The following is a 10,383-nucleotide window of genomic DNA, read 5'->3' as shown; positions in this document are numbered from 1 at the left end:
TTTTGCCAATCAATTCTTTATGCCTATGATGTTGTACAATTGTCATTATTACATTTGCCAATCAATTCATTTTGCCTATGATGTGTACAATTGTCAATTTTACGCTTGTCAATTTTGCAAACAATGCGTCTTGTGGGTGACTATTTTGGGTCTATTATCTACCCTTGCACTTTTTTTAAAAAGTGAATCAAGTACAATATGGTTGATGGGTGGCAGGGCATTCAATGCCCTGTCACCAAAAAAAATTTCTCTCGGGCGTCGCTATAACCGTCGCTATTTATGGCTCTGGAGCATCGCTATAGACTTCTGTGTAACCGTCGCTATGACCGTCTCTACGAGCATCGCTATATAGCGACGCATATAGCGACGCCGGGGGTTATAAAAACCCAGTGTATTTCCGTTGCTAACAGCGTCACAAGAGCACACAACCTCTTGTAGTGGATTGATCTTCGATCTGGCTATCATCAAATCCAAATCAAGGAGGCTGATATCTCCAAAACGGCTTTCAACACTCCCTATGGTCATTATGAATTTACAGTGATGGCTTTTCAACTAACGAATGCTCTTGCAACTTTCCATCCTCTGATGCACAATATCTTTAGAGAATTCTTGGACAATTTTGTGCTAGTATTCTTTGACGATATCTTAATTTATTCCAAACCAGAGGAAGACCATGAAGGACACGTTTGGAAAGTGTTAGAACTTCTACGCCAAAATAACAAATGTACCTTCTTCACTCCTAAGGTCTGCTACTTAGGGTTTATCATTTTACATAAGAGAGTCCTTGTTGACCCTGACAAAGTCAAGGATATTGTGGAATGGCTTCTGAAACCCACTTCACAATACAAACTCAAAGGATTCTTAGGTTTCACAGGGTGGTATAGGATCTTTCTAAAGGACTATGCTCTTAAAGCCGCACCACTAATTGACTTGTTAAAGAAAGGAGCTATGATACTTTGGCAAGAACAACATGAAGCTTGCTTTAAAAAAATTAAGGAATATCTTGCTTCAGAACCTCTTCTGAAACTTACAGACTTCACCCAATAATTTGAAGTGGTCAGAGATGTCAGTAACCTTACATTAGGAGGAGTCCTTACTCATCAATAAGGAAGGCCTATAGGTTACACTTCTCGAAAAATTAGGTTTCATGAAGTGAATTATGCTACACATGATTTAGAATTTCTAGTAGCGATTCATGCTCTCAAGCTATGGAGACATTACCTATTGGGACACAAATTCCAATTGACTGATCACAAGAGCCTTAAGTAGATTTTTACCTAGCCTAACCTTAACATGAGATAGAGGAGATGGATAGAGCTCATACACGAATATGATTTTGATATTAAATTTAGACCAAGTAAGGATAATGTTGTGGCAGATACCCTAAGCCGTAAAGCTTTTTTGGGGGCAATTTTTGTGGTTAACAACCCTATTTTAGACAAGGTCTCGGATGCTATTGTCAAAGATGCAGACTATCGAATTCTTTCTAGTATCATACATGAACAGAGGGTATCATCAAATCAGCCTAAACCTCTAAATTATTCCTTGGAAGATGGGCAACTTTACTATAGGAATCGATTATGCATACCTAAGGATTCTGCCCTAAGGAATGCTATCCTATATGAAGAACATGATGGCCCAAATTTAGGATATCCAGGTTGTGCCAAAACCCTCAATGCACTTCACAAAAAAATTACTATTGGCAAGGTATGAAGGGTGATGTCCTTTGCTGTGTCAAGTACTGTTTGTCTTGCTGAAGGATGAAGGCAGAGAGACGAAAGATGCCAGATAAACTACATCCTTTAAATATTCCCCAAATGAAATGGGAATGTATTAGCATGGAATTTATCACCAGGTTTCCTTCTGTTCAAGATGGCTATGATTCAATCATGGTCATAGTCTACTTGCTTACTAAGGTGGTTCACTTAATCCTAGTCAAGACAACCTTTACAACTTTAGATATTGCTCATCTCTTTGTGAAGGAGATTTTTAGAATGCATGGTCTACCCAAGAGGATTGTTAGCAATCATGATGCCAAGTTTACTTCAATGTTTTGGGTATCATTGTTTAAAGCTATTGGAACTCAGTTATGTTTTAGTACTTCTTATCATCCTCAAACTGATGGCCAAACTGAAAGAGTTAGTCAAGTAATTGAAGACATCCTTAGATCCTACTGCAATAGAGAACCTCGCAAGTGGATCAATACCTACCCTTGGTAGAGTATGCATACAATTCCTCTACTAACACACATTTAGGAATTTTGGGATTTATTCAAGTCCCATTTTTTTTTAGTGCACAAGAAAAGAAGCTATTTTCGTGTAGAATTGGTGTGATAGATACATGTAAATCCTATCAAAATGCTCAAATTTTACAAAAACTACAAGAGAGAAAGGTCCAAAAAGTTACATTTCTTGAATAATTTGAGTTGATAAACTAGAGGTTCCACCAAATATCTTAACAAATATCATAAGAAAATGCTTCCATGAAGCTCTAAAAAATTGAACATTTTCCTCTCCTTTTAAGTTATGCATGAAAGAAAAATTTAAATTTAAGCTTTAGCCTCTTCATCAGTTATACCTAGAACAACAAATTTGAGTCTTCTGGGGTTTTGTCTAGGCTGGTGAGATGTCAACGTTTCATAACCTTTGTATTATTTTCTCCACAAGGAGATATTTTAGTAAAGAGGATTGATGATAGAACTCAACACCCAAAGCAAGATCGATTGGTCACACTTTGCCATGAATGAGTCAAGCCCGTGGTTTGGTACATTACACTCCAATGAGGCCACACTAATTTTGAACCTCTGATCATCCTGACGCTCGAACTTAAGTTCGAGCCTCATGATGGTTGGAGGCTTTACCCTCTTACATGTCCATCCGTATTTTGTGAATCTAGTAACTCTGGATGAACCCCATCTTACCAAAATGATCAATCAACCTTCATAATAATTAGAACCCCGCCACTTCTAAGTGAGGAATCTCATGAGGTTTGACATTGAGTTTAAGCTTGATATCATGAGGCTCGAACTGTTTAGCCTCTAACCATCATGAGCCTCAGCTCGAGAGCTCAAACTTAAGTTCAAGCCTCATGATGGTTGGAGGCAGTTCGAGCTCAAACTTAACTTCGAGGCTCATGATGGTTGGAGGCAGTTCGAGCTCAAACTTAAGTTCGAGCCTCATGATGGTTGGAGGCAATTCCAACTCAAACAGCTCGAACTTAAGTTCGAGCTGAGGCTCATGATGGTTGGAGGCTAAACAGTTCGACCCTCATGATATCAAGCTTAAACTTAATGTCAAACCTCATGAGACTCCTCAGTTAGAAGTGGTGGGGTTTTAATTATTATGAAGGTTGGCAAGATGGGATTCATCCAGAGTTACTGGATTCACAAAAGACGGATGGACATGTAAGAAGAGGGAAGGGCCTATTCGCCAAGATTGTGTCTGCCATTGTTAGTGAGTGACCAACACCTAACGGGGACACTACAACATTTGAACATAGGCCATTTATATCTGTGTCCTCCTCCATCCACGTAAACGCAAAGGTCCTCACTAAGAAAAATACCATTAGCCTAACTACTTTACATGATAGGAATAATTCCTGTGGACAACAATTTACAGTACATGCTGTCCATACAACTTGTAGCAATAGAAAGTATTGTAGCACAGCAGGTTGGGGGCTGTTAAGCGTACGGTTTCTTGTCAAGGTAAGCCGGTTAATGTGCGGAAACAAGTTCTAGCAAGGCGTCGCGATGCAAGAAGGTTCTGGAAATGGGCAAGCAAAGCAGGTTCTGGTTGTTGCGGCTTAGAAGGACATGGCCACAAGGAACTACGAGGCAAATACGGAGGCAGATGTAGGAAACAAAGCGAGACGCAGATACGCTGATGGTCATGCCTCACAACAGGTGAGGTCTGATGGTATTTCTCTTTTTGCCTTGCACTTTTCATAGAAGAAGCCTCAGTTGCATGAAGAGCTTCTTTGTTTGCGCAGAAACCATGGCAGTCTTGTTTTGCACAGGGATTAGCTCCTACGTGGTTCACAGTGACGCGACTGACTGAGGCTTAACTTTGTCGTCTAATTTGAAATTCAAATTGGACGCCTGTTAATTCGACTTTTCCGTCCGATTTGAAATTCAAATGGGACGTCTGTTAAACTTGACAGAGATGCGACTTTTGTATGCAATTTGAAATGCAATTTTGGTCACTCACGGCTACCACCCTCAAACTCAAGATCGAGCTAAGTGGTTACTTGATGAGTTGAAGCTCCAAGCTCCAACTTGAAGACTTAGATGTACTTAGTTGACTCGAAGCTCCAGGCTCCAACTTGGTTATATGTACCAAGCTCCAAGATCCAACTAGGGTTGGAGTTGTCACCTTGTATGATCCCATATATTGGAAGATCTCGAGCTCCAATGGCATGTTTTTGGAACCCAAACGTGAACCACCCAATGGTGCAAATTGAAAACAAATTTGTAAGTGGTGGATGCTCAAGCCTAAGCTCTCAAGTTTTGCACTTCAAGTCGCTTTTTCTAGGGGACAGTTTGCAGCTGAAAGTTTGAAGGTTTCATCGTGAATCCATTAAGTTGTCTACCTTAAACAAGACTAAAAATAAACTTTTGAAAGTCTCATGCTTAAGCCATCTAGGGCGCAAGCATCATTCGGAGGATTGGTCTAGGACTACTTGTGCCTTCTTGTCAGCAGACGGAATACCTGGAACGGGGGCAAACCTTGGCCATCGGTAGGAGTGGCTGCCCTAATAGCCGGTGTAATTATGATTCCTGGATGTTGTCATGGCTTAACATGAGCATGACAAAACCTTGTAATTTTTTCGGCTGCTCAATATAATTCACTCACAATTGTGAGTTTTGCTATTAAAAAAAAAAAGTTGTTGTCAATTGAAACTTCAAGATTTCATTTTATCTTTTGAGTTGTAAGATTCATGTAGGTTAGAAGGATTTTGTATGGCTATACAAACCTAAGCGTGACATATTTGTACTTGCAATTTGTAAATGTTGACACGGTCCTAGAAAATCTCACAATGCAAAAAATGGTGAGCTTTTGGTATACATAGCAAAGTTCTCAACTAGCTCCTTCACCGTTTTGACACATCTAGCAAGTCATGCACTCTTCTACTAGTCAAACAACATGGTAGATTAATAAGAATTGTCCCAAAATTGTGCAATTGTCCCAAACTTCCTAAATTGGTCTTTACTCATAGAAGTATTGGAATGAAAACTTTTAATGCTCTTTACAATCAAGAATGTTTATCACCTCCTAACTTTTCTAACCCCACTATAAGGGTAGAAGCCTCAAAGAAAATTCTTGAAGATATTGAAGCTCAAACCAAAGCTATTTGAAGGGGTATTCAAGCGGCTCAAGATCGACAAAAGAAGTACGTAGACTTGAAGAGATTTGACCAGATTTTCAAAGAAGGTGACAAAGTTTTCTTATGGATAAAGCCCCAAAAGAGCAAGCTGTCTCTCAGAAAGTATAAGAAGCTTAGCTACCGATATGTGGACCTTACAAAATAATCAAGGTTGTAAGTGATCAAGCTTATAAACTAAAACCTCCTTCCCATCTCAAAGTGCATGATGTATTTCATGTAAGTCTATTAAAACCTTATGTACATAACCCGAGTCTTACCATACATCGAGCTAACTTTACCGAGCAAATAGAAAAACCGAGCAAGACTGTGTGTGTGTGTGTGTGCGTGCGTGTTTATTTGCTGCAAACTTGTCAATAGATAAATATCTGACACCTTTGTAGCATCAATCTTTGTTAGTGGTGTACTTTTCTTTGATGGCTGCTTGCCAAGCCATAGTTCTACGATTCCCCTCCCAAAAGAAAATCTTTTGAGAAAGGGACTCCAACCAAGGGTGTGCAACAAGCTCTTCTTCATACTCATGGTTGTGATTTGTCTCCATATCAAATCCCACTCTTCCATAATGGCTTTTTAATAAAAAAAGAAATAAGCTACTCTTGTATTGAGCAAAGAGAGCAGTGATATTGAAAGACTATTTAGGGTACGTATCACTTGTGCTTTATCCTTTTGACATGTGTCCAAAGAAACAATGAATTCTCCCTACCCTGTGATATATCCTTCACTAAAAAATGTAGACTTTAAATCGTTGACTGCATCATATCTCAAGCCTCAAACTCTTGCATGTGGAATGAGCCTTCATAGTGGCACATGATGACACTCAAGGCAACTAAAAACTCTAGTTTTGGACAATATATCCTCCCCTTTCTCCATATGTAATGCACTATCATCCCCATCAAAAATACATGGTCACATTTCTAGTCTTGTTTCAAAGGAAGCTATCTACAATGAGACTTTAATTGGTGTTTCCTCCTGTTTTAACTCATGTAGAGACCGTAAACCGATATCTTGACTATCATTGTCATCTTGAAGCTCTATCTCTGTGACCAAATCAACCTAGTATGTGATCAAACTAACATAGTCACTCTACATAGGCAAAGAATTTGATGCATTCTCATTACATCTTCTTGAACAATGTTTAGATAAATATAGATTGGTACATAAAATGTAATATATAATTAAGTTATGCAATTATTTTGCATGAGATAGACACACGTCAATGTTATCAATTGAGTGATTATAATGATGCAGTTACACAAAAGACATTTAAATATGATATCTAGATGCTATCTTGTTTTATGCTTGAAACACACCGCATAATCACACATCACGCTTACGCGATATGCATTCTAGTAGCGTATGGGATGAGAGTGCAAAGGATTCCTATTGAGGATCAAGATAGGAGGAGCATTCCCCTCATTTTGTGCCCAAAACCTTACTATACTAATGTGGCATGCTTTCGAACATTGTATGAGCAAAGAACGCATGATGAGAGGAGGTGCGGAATGAAGCCCTCTCGATTGGCACTCGATTTACTGTATCCCGCCAATGGGGGATGCATAAAGGCACTTTGGTTGACACAATCAGACATTGAAAGCTAGCACCATAGCAAATTTGCATGCTTAATAATGATGGTGCTTGAAACCTTATCACACCGATGCAAAATGTGTAAAGGCACATTGGTAGCACAATCAGATTTTGATGTAGCCGCCATTACTAGGTTTCTCATCACACTTAGGGTTGGCCGATAGTGAGCTTTTGTAGTGAGCTACACACATGTTGACTAGCAAGGTGGAGAAGACAAGTGTCATTATCATCATCATCATGAGAGCCACTAGACCTCTCTATCTCTCTCACTCTCTCTCTCTCTCTCTCTCTCTCATCCAACCCCCCCCCCCCCCACCCACAACCCAATTTGTGTGTGCTAGCTAGCGTGTTTCTCTCAAATGATGAGGCCAGGTTGGTGAACACATGCTTCACTTGCTTGACTTACGTTATCTGTAAAGGCCAAGCTAGGGCATCAATAAAAGAGGCATGCCATTGCAACAAAGTAATGCAAATTTTGGCACACTACTAATGCATTTAGTATGCGCTCCGTGCACAGGCAACTTGCAAGGGCCAAAAGAGGATGGATAATGGAGGTGGCCGCAGATTAGAGCAGGGGTGCGACATCTGAGCTGGAGAAGATATTCACAAAGATGAATAAACGAGAGATGTAGTATATAAGAGTTGAAGTCGAGGGAAGAGGAGGACGCTTCTCTACCAGCGTATTGTTTCTTTTCCCTTCCCTAACACCTTCTGTACATGCCTTCCTTAGGGCCGTCCATCTCAATCACACAAGCAATAGACTTATACTCTGATGCGGGACAATTTCGTGCAATGCCCCAGGCGTAATTAGGAAGGAAGGAGAGAGCATAGACTTTGGAACACTATGGCTATTGCCAAGTTGGCACCGTGTTGTACTTTCATCCACAGTAAAGTGCAGCTGGGTAGCATGCATGGTCGTGAGCAATGGTGTGGCCCAGCTTTGTAGAGGTGGCAAGAGGCTGCATGTTGGAATATGGAGGTAGCTGGGTGGCACGGCAAAAAACAATGTGAAGGATCTCTAAGGTACCGCTCTCTCTATACATGCCCCTTGATTCGTGCTATTGTTGCCTTCTACCCATCACCATTGCTACTAAAGCTTATTTGACATGGCCACGAAAAGCCCTATCTTCACCTGGTTAGGCTTGGTCTCGCGCCATCTTCACCCCCCCCTCCTCCTCTATCCCACGCGGGCACTAAAAGGTAAAGATGGTGCCAAGCTGAGATGAAGTCTCTCTCTCTCTCTCTCTCTCTCTCTCTCTCTCTCTCATTAAAATACCCCTTCTCTATTGCAGAGGTATGGATCAAGGGCCCTCTTTCACAGTTTTAGAATTACCTCAGCTGTGAACACTTCCTTTGGAAAAGGAGAGAGCAAAAGTTACAAAAATCTCTCAAAATCTAGTTTCAGCACCCGTAGCTGTGCCAACACTAGGCACGAAATCTAATGATCTATGCTTGGGCCTTCGCAGTTGCTTCTCCTTGGACTTCTGGATCTTCAGAACCTTCTTCACAATCTCCTGCTCTTCGACCAGAAAAGCCCGGATAATTCTCTCACGGACGGCACTTCCTGACAAAGCACCACCGAATGCACGATTGACCATCTTCTTCCTTTTACTCAAACGACTCTTTTGATATTCGGCAGGTCGTAGAAGTGGAATCCCCTGATTACGCTTTCCAATGATTACACATTTCAGGCCCCTGTCTTTGCATATTGAAACACAAGCTGTGACGGCGGTCTGGTTGGACTTGGTCGCATAGCTGTGACGGCGGCGGTACGTGAGGCGATGCACCATGGCTGCCTCTACTACTGCAAATCAGTCTCTCTCTCTCTCTCTCTCTCTCTCTCTCTCTCTCTCTCTCTCTCTCTCTCTCTCTCTCTCTCTCTCTCTCTCTCTCTCTCTCTCTCTCTCTCTCTCTCTCTCTCTCTCTCTCTAAAAGTCTCCGAAAGAGTGAACGCCGGTGCGCGCTATTTCAGAGAGGTTTTTTAAAATTTATAGAAAGCTAAGCTCTACGCGTTGTTTGTTGAAGAGTTGCACCCTCCTGTGCTTCCTCGCGCTTCTCCAAGTTGAAGTTCCAACCTCTTGTGCCAACAACAGCTTTCTTGTACTTCCATGTGCAAACAAGGGCAATGACAAATCCAGCTAATGCACCTATGGACTTAAAACGAATGAGATCCGACAAGCCGGCAGTGAAATACTCTGCTCAATAGGGAGGTTCCAAGGCCACGAAAAAGCTGCAAGATCTTCTCTCTCTCTTTCAGTTTTACCTTGTTGGGTGTTTTGTTCGCGCTTGCGGCTGAGAGGAATGGGCGAGGAGCTCTCAAAAATAACCTCTCTGAAAGAACGCGCGCCGGCACGGACTCTTTCTGAGACTTTTATAGAGAGAGACATCGGCTCTTCTGAGGCGGCGAAGATGCCTTCTCATAAGAAAGAAGCTTGCTAATTATGAAGATGCCTTCTCATAAGAAAGAAGCTTGCAAATAATTAGCAGAGACAGAACTGGCAGATTTTGCATTGGATTCGCAAGTGGACGAACGACACTCTTAGGTACAATGCTAAGAGGAGGCATTGGCACAAAACCAAGCTTGGTCTGTAAACATTAACTTTTGATGGCAAAACACAAGCTGTCAAGTATGAGTAGAAGAATGAGTAGTTATACCTAGGGATGCTATTCTGTTCTTGTTTGTAACTTTGTACTCTTTGCCGGCTTCTTGCCGATGACACTTGACAACTTGAGTGATTTTTAGTATTCACCTCGTTTCAATTTTGCTGTCCGAAGGCATTTGAAGGGTTAAAAGGTGGATTTATTTTCAGTATTAGAGAGAGAGAGAGAGAGAGAGAGAGAGAGAGAGAGAGAGAGAGAGAGAGAGAGAGAGAGAGAGAGAGAGAGAGAGAGAGAGAGAGAGAGAGAGAGAGAGAGAGAGAGAGAGAGAGAGAGAGAGAGAGCCTCTCATTACAGACAATGTCAAGCCGAGACTCGAGAGAGATAATAGACATGCTGCATTGACGACAAGGCGTGTGGGTAAGTAATGGACAATAAGTAGTACTTGTCCATTGAGAAAACTTGTCCTACGGTCCTCAACCTACTGCCAGGATTTGAACTTTGAGGGCCTCCCCATTCTTTCAAAAGAAGACTCAGAGTCCTCTCTCTCTCTCTCAAAACTCTCTCTCTATAAAAAAAATAACCTCTCTAAAAGAGTGCGCACAGGCATGAACTTTTTTTGATCTCTCTAAAAGAGTGCACACAAGCGCGAACTTTTTCAGAGTTTTGACACACACACACACACACACACACAGATATATATATATATATATATATATATATATATATATATATATATATATATATATATATATATATATATATATGTATATATATATATATATGTATATATATATATATATATATATGTATATATATATA

General features: G+C 40.8%; 1 long non-coding RNA gene and 1 pseudogene across 1 annotated transcript; one reads left to right on the top strand and one right to left on the bottom strand.

Moving 5' to 3' along the window:
* The first annotated feature begins 3,577 nt into the window (after nt 1-3,577).
* LOC147445185 (uncharacterized) lies at nt 3,578-4,817 on the top strand. Its single transcript, XR_015190140.1, has 2 exons — nt 3,578-3,901; nt 3,988-4,817. It is a non-coding gene; the product is annotated as an uncharacterized LOC147445185 (long non-coding RNA).
* Nucleotides 4,818-8,351: 3,534 nt separating this feature from the next.
* On the bottom strand, nt 8,352-8,753 carry LOC147445184 (large ribosomal subunit protein eL34 pseudogene; annotated as a pseudogene).
* Between the last annotated feature and the right edge of the window lie 1,630 nt (nt 8,754-10,383).

This window comes from Adiantum capillus-veneris, chromosome 13 (genome assembly GCF_014529385.1).
Source record: "Adiantum capillus-veneris isolate H3 chromosome 13, ASM1452938v2, whole genome shotgun sequence".
NCBI classification, from domain to species: Eukaryota; Viridiplantae; Streptophyta; class Polypodiopsida; order Polypodiales; family Pteridaceae; genus Adiantum; species Adiantum capillus-veneris.
This window is presented reverse-complemented; position numbering and strand designations above follow the sequence as displayed.